Source organism: Oryctolagus cuniculus, chromosome 2, assembly GCF_964237555.1.
Source record: "Oryctolagus cuniculus chromosome 2, mOryCun1.1, whole genome shotgun sequence".
NCBI classification, from domain to species: Eukaryota; Metazoa; Chordata; class Mammalia; order Lagomorpha; family Leporidae; genus Oryctolagus; species Oryctolagus cuniculus.
In genome coordinates, this window is record NC_091433.1 from 72,404,911 (window position 1) to 72,420,746 (window position 15,836).

At 40.1% G+C, this 15,836-nt stretch overlaps 1 protein-coding gene across 1 annotated transcript in view; it reads right to left on the minus strand.

Moving 5' to 3' along the window:
• LOC108175886 (uncharacterized) overlaps nucleotides 1-15,836 on the minus strand; it is a 44,606-nt gene that overhangs the window by 17,794 nt on the left and 10,976 nt on the right. The window contains exon 2 of the mRNA XM_070068469.1: nucleotides 1,730-1,881. The gene's annotated coding sequence lies outside the window, so the exon portion shown is untranslated. The remainder of the gene's footprint in view (nucleotides 1-1,729; nucleotides 1,882-15,836) is intronic.

Genomic DNA, 15,836 nt, shown 5'->3' on the forward strand with positions numbered 1-15,836 from the left:
AGGGCATCTGCCATTCTATGAGTCTGCTGAGTATCTCACTTCCCATGTTGGATCACTCTCCCCTTTATTTATTCTATCGGTTAGTGTTAGCAGGTACTAGACTTGCTTATGTGCTCCCTTTGACTCTTAGTCCTTTCATTATGATCAATTGCGAACTGAAATTGATCACTGGGACTAGTGAGATGGCATTGGTACATGCCACCTTGATGGGATTAAATTGGAGTCCCCTGGTATGTTTCTAACTCTACCATTTGGGGCAAGTCAGCTTGAGCATGTCCCAAATTATATATCTCTTCCCTCTCTTATTCCTACTCTTATGTTTAACAGGGATCACATTTCAGTTAAATTTCAACACATAAGAATAACTGTGTATTAATTACAGAATTAAATCAGTCATATTAAGTAGAACAGACAAAAAAACTACTAAGAGGGATAATGTATTAAGTTGTTCGTTAACAGTCAGTCCATGCAAACAAGGGGTCTTCAGAAAGTTAATGAAAGTTAATGAAAAATGTGCATTATGAATAAACCATGGGGCCGGCATGTGGCACAATGGGTTGAGCTGCTATCTGCAACGCTGGCATCCCATATTGGATCACTGGTTTGCGTCCCGGCCACTCCACTTCCCATCCAGTTCCCTTCTGGTGTGCTTGGGAAAACAGCAGAATATGGCGCTAGTACTTGGGTCCCCACCACTTCTATGGGAGATCAGGATGGCGTTCCAGGCTCCTGGCTTCAGCCTGGCTCACCCTTCACTGCTACAGCCATTTGATGAGTGAACAAGCTGATGGAAGATTTATTCTCTCTCTCTCTGCCTCTTGCTCTGTCATTCTGCATTTCAGATAAATTTTTTTTTTTAAAAAAAAGCTATGCAGCTATGCATAGATTTTAGAATTTATTTGCAGCAAAATAAACTTTATAATTCAATTTTTCACAAGCATTTTGAGGGAGCCTCACTGGAGCGTTGTTACCCCATGTGACAGATGAGAAATCTGAGGCTCAGTGGACTCTGGCCCTCTTAGTCCTTCTGCACTGACAGACTGCTCTGCTCACTTGGCTCTCACTTTGTACTGCCGTATAATGGTATCTTTTTGTGTGGGTAACGTCACAACTCAGTCTCCTTAAAGCCATCTCATTGTTCCTTATGTTTTACCCTGTGATTGAACATGAAAGGGACACAGTAAATATTAGCTTTTCTCCTTGTTAAAATGAAAGAATCATAAAACCCCCAGGTAAATGGGAGCCTTATAGTTCCTTTAATGAATACTTGTGTTTCTCAAACAGGCTTGAAGCGTGCAGAACTCTTGGGGTCATAGTAGTACAATGCCAATCATTTTTACAGAAGATTCGAGATAAAATTAGTTTAAAATATTACTATTTAATGGTATGGAGTGTAAAAATTTAAAATTTTAAAATCAGTCATGACACAAGTTCTTGAGATGGAACATGAAACTTCACAGAAACACCACAGAAATATCAGTACCATCAATGGCTGCTTCATACGCCCCAGACTTTGAGGGTTAGGGATCAGAGGTTAATGCTTTTCCTTTGCTGCAATTGGTGCTATTTCTATGGAAAGAACTGAGAAGTTTGAAGTGACACCCTAACTGACATTTGGAGAGGATAAGCAAATTACTCTAAATTATGTATTTATTCAGCCAATATTGATTCAGTTACTAGTTGTGCAAACACAAGACATACAGTGACCAAAACCAACAAGGACACTGACCTCAGAAAGTCCGCATTGCAAGTGGAGGGGGGGAGAGGACACAGCCATTAAGTTAATATTCAATGTGCAGAAATCATGTAATTCGGCCACTCTCTTGGGTCGTCCAGCAGCAAAGATGAAAGGAAAGCAACCCAAATCTTTTCTTGCAGCCTCTGGAAATTAGGCAGAACAGAGTCAGTTCTAATTGCACAGCAGATCTTCAAGATCTTCCCCTGAACTTAACATTCTCAGTATTACCCTCAGCATCTATTAATGGGTAGAAATTGATTTTCCCAAAGCTCTTTCTGGCCCTCAGCCTGAGAAGTTTTAGCTCTTTGACCTCAGATTCCTACCTTTTTCTCTCTTCGATCTGTTTTATCATGAATGTAAATTAAGTTAGTGTCTGGCAAGAGATTTCATTAGGGGTTGTGGTGGTGGAAAAATATGAAATCTCATGAATTGACTTTTGTTTCTGGCATATGTTTTGTGGATATACTATAGTAGATGTAAAAGTGCAGAGCACATGACCTAGGCTGGGAATTAGGGAAGAATTCTCTGATAAAAGGGCCTTTTAGGATGAGATCTGGGCGGGGGGAGCTGCTAGCCAAGGGGAGCCCATGGATAGTTGGTATACCATACAGGAGTGCCTGGACTCAAGTCCCAGCTCTGCTTCTGATTACAGCTTCCTGCTAATGTGAACCCTAGGAGACAGCAGGTGATGGCTGTAGTGGGTGAGTCTCTGCCACCCATGTGGGAGACCAGGATGGAGTTCCTGACTCCTGGCTTTAGCCTGGCTTAGCCCAAGCTTTTGTAGGCATTTGCTGAATGAACCAGTGATGGAAGATCTCCCTCTCCCTCTTCTGCATTCAGATAAAGTTGTAAATAAATAAATAACAATTTTTTTAAGTAAAGAGCTGGTACTGTAGTGAACTAGGTTAAGCTGCTCTTTACAGTGTCAGCATCCCATATTGAAGTGCCTGTTCAAGTCCCAGCTGATCCACTTCCAGTCCAGCTTCCTGCTAATGTGCCTGAAAAGACGATGGCCCAGTGCCTATGTGCCTGCCACTCTTGTGAGAGTTCAGGATGGAGTTCCTGGCTCCTGGCTTTAGCCTGGCCTAGATCTGGCTGTTGTGGCCCTTGTATGGAGTGAACCAGCAGATGGAAAAATCTCTTTCTCCTTATCTCCACCCTGCCCCCTGTCACTCTGCTTTCAAATAAATAGATATAATCTTTGAAAATTAATAAAATAAAAAATAATATGAATTTAGTTTAAATATTAACCAAAAAGAGGCAAGAACGTTTCAGGTACAGGGAACATAGTCAATGAGACTCCAAAGTGACAATAAACATGGAAATGACAGAGGTTGCTGTGGCTAGAATAAAGAGTAAGAGGGTACAGGGAAGAAGCCGCAGAGCAAGGTTCAATTATGGAAGATGTTTGGGATTTGGTCTCCTCTGACAGCATGGAGAAGACTTCAAAAGAAAGCAGAAGAGTGGCATGATCCAATTTGCATTCTGATGCAAGAGATTTGTAAGAACTAAGGAGATTCCTAGAGAAGGGTTATTAGACTTCTGTTCCACAGAGATAATGCCAGAGGAGACTGAAGGAGGAAAAATACAGAAGCTCTTTGGGAAGAAACGGTCAGGGCTTAGTGACTGGTTGAATATAAATACTGTAAAAGAGAGGTCAAGCACAACTCCCAAGCTTCTGGATTGAGTAACTTGATGGATGATAATAGCAAACATTGAAACAAGAAATTCTAGAAGGCCAGATTTTGAGGCAGAATTTCACAGGGTAAAATTTCTTAAAAATGAGGCAAAAAGGGTAGCCATTGTTGTATAGCTTGAGATGCCTGCATTCCATATCCAACGCCTGGTTCAAGTCCCAGCTCCTCCTCTTCTGAGCCAGCTTCCTGCTGATGCTCAAGTCTGAGAGGCAACAGATGACGTCTCATGTGGTTGAGTCCCTGCTACTCCTGGAGAAGTTCAAATGATGTTCCTGGTTCCTGGCTTCTGTCTGACCCAGTCCCACCTGTTGCCTGCATTCTGAAGTAGACAAGTAGATGCTCCAGATTCATTTTGCATTTTTCCTGCTGTGATCTTAGAATCGGCATCTCTCCAAGGGACCCAGGTTTCATTTATTGGGGAAAAGACATTCAGAACAGTGATCTGGGTAACACGTGCACTCTGCTGGAGACTCTTCCAGGCCCTGTGAGTGGGCACTTGTAGGAAGTTATACACTGACTCTTTAACATACACACACTTACATAGATCCAAATACATGTATCTGTATTTCCACACCTATAAGTATTCTATCTCTCTATATAAATCTGTTCCAAGATATTGAAAACCTGAGTTCATATTTGTAACTCTGATTCCAATTCAACACAAGTTATTTATATGATCCCTTTAACATTTAATGCTATCTATATGATCACTTTAACACTTGTGATGGCATTTTTATCACCCAGCTTAATGGGATTTGTGATACCATGGTAAGTTTTTAAATTGTACACTTAGAATTAAGGCCATAGGAATGTATGCAGAACTATACAGCTTTACAGTTACAATGTTTCTAACTACCTTCACTAACAATGAAATGCCAAGTTTTTATAATTCCCAATACCTTTATGTATTTGCTCAAAATTAGGATAGCTAGAAGATAGTTTTAGAATTGCTAACCCATTGAAAGAAGCAATGCTACTAAGGTTAGTATTTGTTTCAACTTCATTATCTTTTAGGTAAAATTCAAATACTTGAAATGTGCTAATCTTAAGTAGACACTTTGATTAATTTTGACAAACGATACTCCCATGTAAGCTACCCCACTTCCAAAATTTAGAATATCTCTTCACTGTATACCATTTTCTTTCACATTACCCCTGCCAAAGGCAAGTGCTCTTCTAGTTCCCCCCACCCCTGAATTTTTATCACTATAGATTTTCAAAGTAGATATTTTTTATGTGTTCAAAAATTTCACATGAATAGATTCTTGCAATGGATTCTTTGTATTTGGCTTCTTTCACTTGGAATAATATCAATGAGATTCATCCATATTTTGCAGTGTATCAATATTGTGCACAGCTTTTCACTGTTTGGATTACCACAGTTTGTTTATTCAGTCACATATTAAAGAATATTTGGATTTTTTGTTGGGTTTGCTAGTTATAAATGCTCTTGTTCATGACTTTTTGTGGACATATGTTTTACTATCTTCATGGAAAATATTTAGGAGTAGAATTTCTGGGTAAGGTTTATGATTAACTTTATGGGAAATTACCAAATCTCTTCTGAAAATGGTTGTACCATTTTGCATTCATTGGCAATTTTTAAGAGTTCCACTTGTTTCACATCTTGACCAAATTTGGTGTTTTCTGTATTTTAAACTTTAGCCATTCTAGTTGTGAATATAGTAGCATCTGCATGGGATTTTAATTTGTCTCTGATGACTAATAATATTGGAAACTTTAACACATGCTTATTGGACATGCATGTTTCCTTTGTTATGTGTCTGTTAAAGTTCATTACCATTGTTTTTACATGAATTGGCATCTTCCTCAATGAATGTAGCAATTATCTGCATATTCTGGATGCATGTTTTTATCAGATGTATGATTTACAAATATTTTCTTCCAGTCTGTGGCTTCCAATTCATTTTGTGTTTTATAATCCTTTTAATTTTGTTGAAGTTTAACTTATCTTTTACTTTTTTAAACTTATGTCATGCTTTCATTTTCTTTTTAAAAAGACTTTATTTACTTATTTGAAAAACAGAGTGACAGAAAGAGAGAGAGAATTTTCCACCTCCTGGTTCACTCGCCAATGGCTGAGGCTGGGCCTGACCAAAGTTAGGTTGCTGAAACTGCATTTGTATTTCTCACATGGGTGGCAGGCGCCCAAGTGCTTGGATCATCTGCTGCTGCTTTCTCAGGCACATTAGCAGGGAGGTGGATTGGAAACAGAGTGGCAGGTACTCAAACTGGCACTCTGATGTGGGATGCCAGGGTCACAGCAGCAGCACAACACAGCCCCTGGTGCTTTCATGTCTGTTCTGTCCAAGAAATCATTGCTTACCCTGAAGCTAGGACAGTCTTATGTTTTTCTTTTAGAACAGCTGTGGTCATGGCTCTAGTTTTAAACTTTTATGTTTAGTTCAATGATTTACCTTATTGAGGTAAAGTTTATAATTCTTTTGTTTCTGCGTGGATTACTAAATTTCCTGTATAATTTCTTGAAACTTTTCTTTTCTTCCCTGAATTGCTTTGTCACCTTTGTTTGAAATGAAATAACTATGTGTGAGCTGGTCTGTTTCAACTCTATTCTATTCTATTAGTCTGATCCTGTTGCCAGTGTCACAGACCTTCATTACTATAATTTATATTAAACTCTGAAGTTAAATAGTATAAACTCTCTGCCTTTGTCCTTTTATCTCATGATTATTTTGGCTATTCCAGGTCTTTGCATTTCCACATGAATTTAGAATCAGATTGTTATACTCATGAAAATGTCTGCTAGGATTATGATTAATTACAATAAAACACTAGATCAATTTGGGAAAAATTGACAACACTGAGTCTTTCAAAACACAGAAATGGTATATCTATATATTCATTTAGATGTTATTTAATTGCTCATATCAGTATTTTAATTTTAATCATTGAGGTTTTGCAGATATTTAATTTGTTCTAAGTATTTTAGTTTTACTGCTATTGTTAATGGAATAACTTTTTAATTTGAAAAATTGTTTACTATTAATATGTAAAAATTCAATTGATTTTGTGTTTTTATTATAAAATTTTAATATATACATTTTATTATTTGTATTTAAATTCACGTATTAGTTCTAGTAACTTCAGTTTCTTTTTCCTTTTAATTGTTACGTGTTTTGTATTCACGTGTTGCCTAATCAAACTAGGTCAGACCACCAATAGAATGGTAGTTAAGAGAAAGTAGGCATATTACCTTGTTTTTTCTTTTTTAAAAAATATTTATTTTATTTATTTGAAAGACAGAGTTACACAGAGAAAGAGGGAGAGACAGAGAGAGGTCTTCTGTCTACTGGTTCACTGCCGAAATGACCACAATGGCCAGGGCTGGGCCAGGCTGAAGTTAGGAGCTTCTTCAGCCTCTCCCACACCAGGAGCCCCACTGCTGATCCTCAGGCTTCTGACTTTGAACTGGGAACTGGGAACTGCTGTTGGCTGCCCTACATCTGAGGCCTTCAGTCTTGAGATCAAGTCACACTGCCAGCACTCCTGGGGCTCCAGCTGGCAGACAACCTTGTGGAACTTCTCAGATGTCATCACCACCTGAGTCAGCTTCCCAAGTGAATCCCCCTTCACATATCTGTATGCATATTCTATCGATTCTATCTCTGTTTAGAACTCTGACTAATGCAAACAGCTTCTTAAAATATCTTCTCTGTTAATTCCAATATCTGGTACACATCGGGATTGATTTCTTTTGATTGAACATTTTTTGATTATGGGTCAAGAAATATGTTGTTTATTTGCGTGCATGGCTAGTTACCTGAAAAAATTATTGATTTGAAAGGTAGAGCATGAGAGAGAGAGAGAGAGAGAGACCTTTTGTCTGCTGGTTCACTCCCCAAATGGCTGCGACAACCAGGGAAGGGCCAGGCTGAAGTCAGGAGCCACAGCTGCATTCAGACCTCCAGTGTGGGTGGTAGGGGCCCAAGTACCTGGGTCGTCTTCCGTTGCCTTCTCAGATGCATTAGCAGGGAGCTGGATCAGAAGTGGAGCAACCAGGACTTGAACCTGTGCTCCAATCTGACAGCGGCATAGCCTACTGTACCACAACACTGGCCCCATCTAGTAATTTTTGATTGATTGTATACTATGCATTGATTAAACATTAGGAAGATTTAAAAAAAATTATCTGTTTATTTGAAAGGCAGAGTTATAGGAAGGCAGAGAGAGAGAGAGGTCTTCCATCTGCTGGTTCACTCCCTAGGTGGTTGCAATTGCTGGAGCTGCGCAGATCCGAAGCCGGGAGCCAGGATCTTCTTCTGGGTCTCCCATGTGGGTGCAGGGGCCCAAGGACTTGAGCCATCTTCTACTGCTTTCCCAGGCCACAGCAGAGAGCTGGATCAGAAGTGGAGCACCCAGGACTCAAACTGGTGCCGATATGGGATGCCAGCACTGCAGGTGGTGGCTTTATCCACTACTCACAACGCCGGCCCCTAGAAAGATTCTTGATTGCCTTGTACACTTTAGTTAAGGGTTGAGCTTTGTTCTAGCAAGCAATTAACCTGGTTGAACTGAAACTCTAAACTTTATCTCTCATATTAGGCATAAACTGAAACCTCTATTCAGTTTTTCTCAACCTCCCAGTGGGCTGCTACTTCCTGGGATCTCACACACCCAGACACAGGCCAGAGGCCTACAAGTGTGTGTACAAAATGTACACGCAGATTTAGAGCTTCCCTCTCAGTGGCCAGCTTCTTTCTGGAATTTCTCTCCTCCTAATCCAGCCATGTTGGCAGTCTCCAACCGTCCTTTTATCTTTAAGAAATTAAGATTGTGCTTTTCTGCTTGAGTTTTAGCTTCTCTGCACCAACAGGATCTGGGCAGTACCATCCACTGAAAAACCATGTCTGGTTCCCGCTTTCAAGAGTTGACCACCTTCCATCTTTTGCCCATTTTTGCTCACTCTCCAGTGCCTTTGCATAGACAGTATTTGTATATGTTTCATAGTGCATAACTATTTTATGGAAGAGGTTTAGTCTGATAGCATTACATAAGTGAAACTCCAGATCACTTTTTTTTAAGAAAAAATTTTTGTGTTAAAGTTTACCGCAGTTGATAAAAGTTTACTGTGTTGGAAAAAAGTGGTTTATTTCATTGCTTAAAAATAATCTTATTTGCTAATCACCGGTGCATGCCTGAAGCAGAGAAGGAGGAGAGCTTGTAGCCAGTGTCAGTTGACTACATGAGAATAATTTCGACAACTGGGCTTTGTTGAATACTATTGTTGTCACAATTCCTGAATGACTCACTCTGAAAAATGCACATTAAGGATGGCATTCTACAGTAAAGTAATTCATTGAAGTTCTTAAGGGAAATGTAGGACAATGAAGGACATTTCAAGGCTGATTGCTGTTTTAGATCACCACAAGAATAAGGAAATGGTTATGCAGAGTCTAAATAATAAAATAGCCAATTACAAATTATAAAATAGGAGAAAATGTTTTATATGAATTTCAAGTAATTATGGTCTTTTAGCTCTTTGGAGGCAGAAAGTACAGTTTATATTTTGTTTTTTACTTTATACAGCGAATTGTTTTAGAGTACCTGCACATGGTAAAAGTATACAGCGAGAAATACAAAAATACAAGAATTCAAACTGTTCATGAAAAAATGGAATTAAATAATAGGCTTATTTTGGTGCAAAAATGTTTGAAATCCATGTGTAGTTTTTTCATCATATGCATTTTTCATGAACTTTCTGAAGGCTTATAGGATCTGTTTGGATTAGCTCTAATAGAGAGTAAATGACTATCATGCATCTCAAAGTATTTTTTAATAATGATAATTGGCCCTTCTAAAATAGTCACCACATCAAATATGTAACTAACAGATCCGAGACTGCTGAATGTCTTGTTTTATTTAAATCTGCCTTGAGGCATATCAAGCACTCAATCAGAAGACAGCTAGCATAACGTGGATAAATCTGTGATAATTGCCCTGTACAAAGGTACTGAGCCCTCTTGGAAGAATTGGACAAATCACAAGCTCAGATTTACACTAGCTTTAGTAAATCTTTATATGAGCCTTTTATCTACATAAAACTAATCAGTGTTTCCCCCAAAGAAGGCAAAAATGTACCTGAAGCCCTTAACTTCAGACCCCTACAAAGGCTTCATTCTCCATTGGTTGCACATTTCCTGTTAAAGTGAATAAAATCTTTTCTGGGGGCCAACTGTTGTGGGGCAGTGGGTTAAGCTATTGCTTGAGACACCAGTTCAAGCTCCAGCTGTTCTGCTTCCAACCCAGCTCCCTGCCAATGTGCCCAGGAAAGCAGCAGAGGATTCAAATCCTTGGCCCTCTGCCACCCACATGGGAAACTTAAATGGAGTGCCAGGCTCCTGGCTTCAGCCCTGTCCCAGCCCCCGCCATTATGGTCATTTGGGGAGTGATTGAGGGGATGGAAGACCTCTCTTTGTATGTGTGTGTGTGTGTGTGTGTGTGACTATGCCATTCAAGTAAATAAAATAAATTGTTATTAAAATCATGTCTGGAAAAGCATGCATAGTTAGTGTCTCACTTCCTATTTTAATATTCTTCTTCCAAACAAAGCTTCCAAACAAGCTTAGGACAAATTCATTTGAGGTCTTAACTAATAATGACAGCATGAACTAGATGATAAAATCTAAATTCAAATGTTCTATGATAGAAACAAGAAGAAAGTACATTTGCTAATTGTGAAGTAAATTTAGGCATCATTCAAAACTGTTAAACCCTGAAAGCTTTTTGTAACGAGAACCCAGGAATCAATATAAAATAGCAAAGTGACTGCTTTGTTCGCCTTGCAAAAAGCACTGTAGAAAATGAATATTTAATGAGTAGACAAACCAATATGCCGAATGTAAGGAATAATGGCTTGCAAAAGTAGACTGAAGGGTTTTGTAGCACAGATGATCAAGTGAATTACAGTCTAACGATGAAACCTTCAACGTCTTTGCTTTGTGGCTCTTATCCTATAATACAAATCATGGGTGTATTAAAAATTCTGTTTTCATGGTCCACAGAACTCTATGCTGTGTATGGAGATGATACATGCTCCTAACTAACCATGCTGAGCTTAGCGTTGAATTTAGCTTTGCTTTCTTGTTTATTTTTACCCCAGGCCACAAAACAGAAGGTATGTCAACAATCCAGTTTATTTTAATTATTTCCTGGCTTCTTATTCATCTTGATCTCTGAAACAAAGATAAGGAATAATCAAATCAAGCATCAATAACCTTGTACCGATGCTAGGTCAACCTTACCTGGGAACAGTCTGCTTAAGGATGGTTTAGAATAAGTCTAATTAGGAATATTTCTCCCTTTAAAAGTGGTGGATTTGTTAGTCTGTATCCTAAGAAATGAAATGGCCAGTCATTTTATTCCTTGAAGATTTTTTCCTGAGAATTCTGATCTTATTCTGAGAGGGAGCTATTTGATTTTCCTGAAAGTTTGGGATTCTGAGGGCCCACTGTGGTTGTACAAGTTGTTGAGTTGGGAAATCAGGAAAGAGATGACTGTGTGTGTGTGTGTGTGTGTGTGTATAGTGGGGGAGGTGGTATGCAAAGACTTTTTTAAAAAATATTTTATTTATTTGAGAGGCAGAGTTATAGACAGTGAGGGGGAAAAACAGAGAGAAAGGTCTTCCATCTGCTGGTTCACTCCCCAAATGGCCTCAGTGGTTGGAGTTGGGCTGATCTGAAGCCAGGAGCCAGGAGCTTCTTCTGGATCTCCCACACGGGTGCAGGGGCCCAAGCACTTGGGCCATCTCCATTGTTTTCCCAGGCCGTAGCAGAGAGCTAGATTGGAAGAAGAGCAGCTGGGACTTGAACTGGCGCTCATATGGGATGCCAGTGCCATAGGTGGAGGCCTAGCCTACTATGACACAGTACCACCCCCCTACCTTTTTTTTTTTTAAAAAAAAAAAGATTGTTTATTTGAAAGGTAGAGTTACAGAGAGAGAGAGAGAGAGAGAGAGAGAGAGAGAGAGAGAAAATCTTCCATATGCTGGTTCACTCTCCAATGGTCATAACAACTGGGACTGGGCCAGGCTGAAGCCAGGAGCCAGGAATTCCATTTGGGTCTCCCATGTGGGTAGCAGGGGCCCAAGCATCACCTGAACCATCATTCACTGCTTACCCAGACACATTATCAGAAGTGGAGCAGCTGGGAATGGAACTGGCACTTTCTTATTTCTTGAGATGTATTTATTTATTTGAAGGGCAGAGTTACAGAGAGAGAGGGAGAGTCAGAGACAGACAGATCTTCTATCTGCTGGGTCACTCCCCAAATGGCCACAAGAGCCAGGGCCAAAGCCAAGAGCCAGGAGCTTCTTCCAGGTCTCCCATGTGGATGCAGGGTCCCGAGCACTTGAACTATTTTCTGCTATTTTTCCAGGTGTGTTAGCAGGGAGCTGGATTGGAAGTGGAGTAGCTGGGACTTGAACCAGCATCCATATGGGATGCCAGCAGCTTTACCCACTGTACCACAGTGCCGGTTCCATGAACTGGCACTCTTCAGGGATGCTGCATTGTAGGTGCTGGTTCATCCCACTGTGCCACAAAGCTGGCCTCAGGTCTCTGTGATCCCAGGAAGCTCGTTATCTCATTATTACCTTTTTAAAAAAAATTTATTTATTTACTTGAAAGTCAGAGTTACACAGAGAGAGATGGAGAGGCAGAGAGAGAGAGAGAGAGAGTGTGTGTGTGTGTGTGTGTGTGAGAGAGAGAGAGAGAGAGAGAGAGAAAGTCTTCCATCCACTGGTTTACTCCCTAGTTGGCTGCAATGGCTGGAGCTATGCTGATCTGAAGCCAGGAAGCAGCAGGTTCCTCTAGGTCTCCCACATGCATGCAGGGGCCCAAGGACTTGGGCCATTTTCCACTGCTTTCCCAGGCCATAGCAGAGAGCTGGATCCGAAGTGGAGCAGCTGGGTCTTGAACCTGCGCCCATATGGGATGCTGGCACCGAAAGCAGTGGCTTTAACCACTACACCACAGCACCAGCCCCCTCATTATATTACTTTTTAAAGTATTTTTTTTAAAGAGCAGCTTTAGAATCACAGAAAAATTGAGAGGAAGCTATAGAAATTTTCCATATGTCCTCTGTCCCCATATACATCCCACTTTCCCTGTCAACATTTCCTGATTATTATTTTCATCTACCTAAATAAATGTTTTTAGGATATGATTGATTCTAATTTCTCCTTTCAAATTGTTTATTCAATAATCCATTGTTTTAACTTATTGGAATCCACTTGAGATTTTCAATTTTTTTAACACTAGAGAAATGAATAGGGATAGACAAGAGAAATGAGACCCAGAATTTGGGGGCCACTACAGCAATTAGTAAATAGAAATCATCTAAGCTTTTCTTAAGAGTACATTGTCAGCTTGGGACAGTTAACCCAGAGTAATTTATCTGACCACTCTGGGCCTCAATTTCTTCATCTGTTGAATGAAGAGTTAAAATAGTACTCAGTACATAGGGTTGTTGCAAAGATCAAATAAAATTAATATGTGTTGAAGCAAGCATTTTTGCATAGTGGTTAAAATACTAGTGTGGTTTTTTTTTGCGGGGGCAGGAGTTGGGGGAAGGGGTTGGCTGGCATTGTGGTGTAGTAGGTAAAGCTGCCACTTGCAATGCTAGCATTCCATATGGGTGCCAGTTCAGGTCCCCCTCTCTCCCAGCTGCTCCACTTCTGATCCACCTCCCTACTAATGCACCTGGGAAAGCATCAGAGGATGGCCCAAGTCCTTGGGCCCCTGCATCCACACGTGTGACCTGGAAGAAGCTCCTGGCTATTGGCTTTAGCTTGGCTCAGCTCTGGCTATTGTCGCTATCTGGAGAGTAGTCTCTTTCTCTCTCTCTCTCTCTCTCTCTCTCTCTCTCTTTAACTCTGACTTCCAAATAAATAAATAAATCTTTAAAAAAAATTGTTGGTTGGGATGCCTGCACCCAGTGTGTGAATGCCTGGGTTCGATTCCCTGTTCCACTGTCACGTCTACATTTCTGCCAATACTTACTCTGGGAAGCAGGAGGCAATGGCACAAGTAGTTGGGTTCCTGCCATCCACATGGGAGACCTGGACTGAGTGAAGTCTCCTGGCTGGGGATTGGAAGATATCTGTCTATTTCTCTCGCTGCCTTTCAAATAAAACAAATAAATGAGTAAATAAAATTAAGGTGGTCAATTTTTAAAAAGTTAATACATGTAAAAACAGTAGAATGCCTGGCATGTAGAAAGTATTCTATGAACGTACACATCATTGTTGTAATTATCCTAATTTTCTTAAAAAAATCTAATGAACATCGTTGTACTGTTTATACCAATTAAAATCTTTTTCCAATCAAGATCAATATTCATGTTTCTATACAGTTCTGTAATATTATCATAGGTTCAAGTTGTTTTGTTTCACTTTATTTCATATAAGCATATCCATGTACTAGGATACTTCAAAGAGCTTGTGGAAAATAGGATTAAAAGATAAGAATGTTTTGGTGCCAAAATTTTTGAAATCTGTGCATATGAGGAGTATCCAAAAAGTTTCAAAATGTGTCCTTTGAAAATATCTTTTTTTAATTAAAGATTTATTTTATTTATTTGAAAGGCAGAGTTTGAGAGAGAGAGAGAGAGAGAGAAATTTTCCATCTTCTGGATCACTCCCCAAATAGCTGAAGTGGCCGAGGCTGGGATAGGCCGAAGCCAGCCAAGCGCTTCTTCCTGATCTCTCACATGGGTGTCGAAACCAAGTACTTGGGCCATCTTCCACTGCTTTCCCAGGCGAATTAGCAAGGAGCTGGATTGGAAATAGAGCAGCTGGAATTCGAACTGGTACCCATCTGGGATGCTGCCACTGAAGGTGGCACCTTAACCTTCTATGCCACAATGCTGGCCCCACTAAATATCTCTTAATTCTCCTTTCTGAAGGGGCCATCAAAGAAGGACGTACTTGGGGCCGGTGCTGTGGTGCAGTAGGTTAATCCTCCGCCTGCGGCGCTGGCATCCATATGGGTGCTGGCTCTAGTCCCGGCTGCTCCTCTTCTGATCCAGCTCTCTGCTATGCCCTGGGAAAGCAGTAAAAGATGGCCCAAGTGCTTGGGCCCCTGCACCCACGTGGGAGACTCGGAAGAAGCTCCTGGCTTCTGGCTTCGGAGTGGCGCAGCTCTGGCCGTTGCAGCTATTTGGGGAGTGAACCAACGGAAGGAAGACCTTTCTCTCTGTTTCTCCCTCTCACTGTCTATAACTCTGCTTGTCAAATAAATAAATAATATCTTTTTTTTTTTTTTTTAAAAAAAGAAGGATGTGCTTTTCTCTGAAGGGAGAAGAGAACTTCCACTTCGCTTATGGCTTTGAAATACTGATGGAGTTTGTGGACTCCAAAGGCTTCCATAGCCTAGGCAGCTCATGTCAAGAGCCTCAGGTTATCACCGATGTCACAAATAAGAGTGTCAGTTGTTAAATCAACAACAGGAGTCACTGTGCACTTGCTCCCCATGTAGGACCTCTGTCCTTAATGACTTGTACTATGAAAATTAACTGGAAACCTTATTTTCAAAAGGTACTTTATATTTTGTGTATGTGTGTGGGGGCAAATTGTGGAAATTGTTTAATATAGAGTTGGTCTTCTGTAAATAAAGTTAATTAAAAATGAATCTTAATGAAGAATGGGATGGGAGAGGGAGTAGGAGGTAGGATGGGAGTGGGAGTAGGAGGGGGTTATTGGGGGGAAGAACTGCTGTATTCCTAAAGCTGTACCTATGAAATTTGTATTCATTAAATAAAAGCTTTTAAAAAATTCTCCTTTCCATAAACTTCATGAGGTACCAACATGTTACCTCTTCCATATCAACTTGTATATGGTAATATAACATGGTTTACTTAAACATTAAGTTTTGTTGGCATTAGAACCAATACTAATTACCCACATCACAGGTAATGCTGCAATGAAAATTGTATATATAAGTTAGTTTTCCTCTCTCAGGGAAAGGGGATGGGTAATGGTTCAAAAATCATGTTATAGATTCCCTCAGAAAGCTGTAACCATTTTCTGTTTCTACCATTAATTCATAAAAAAATCCTCTGCTTCCGCCTGAAAAGACTTGTCAAAATTGGGTTTAACCATTTTTAGGTCTCTTCCAGTTTAACGTCTTTACAGGGATCCTCATGCTGGTTGAATTTACCTTGATTTTAATTTTTAATAAGTGGACTTTAAAATCTTTGAGAGGCAGAGCCAGGGGGAATGAGAGGGCCAGAGAGAGAGAGAGAGAGAGAGCGAGAGAGCGAGAGAGAGCTCTCACCCACTGATTTACTCCCCAGATGCTTGTAACTGGAGCTAGAAACTCAGTCCAGGTTTCCCACATGGTTGCAGCAACCTAATTTCTTTA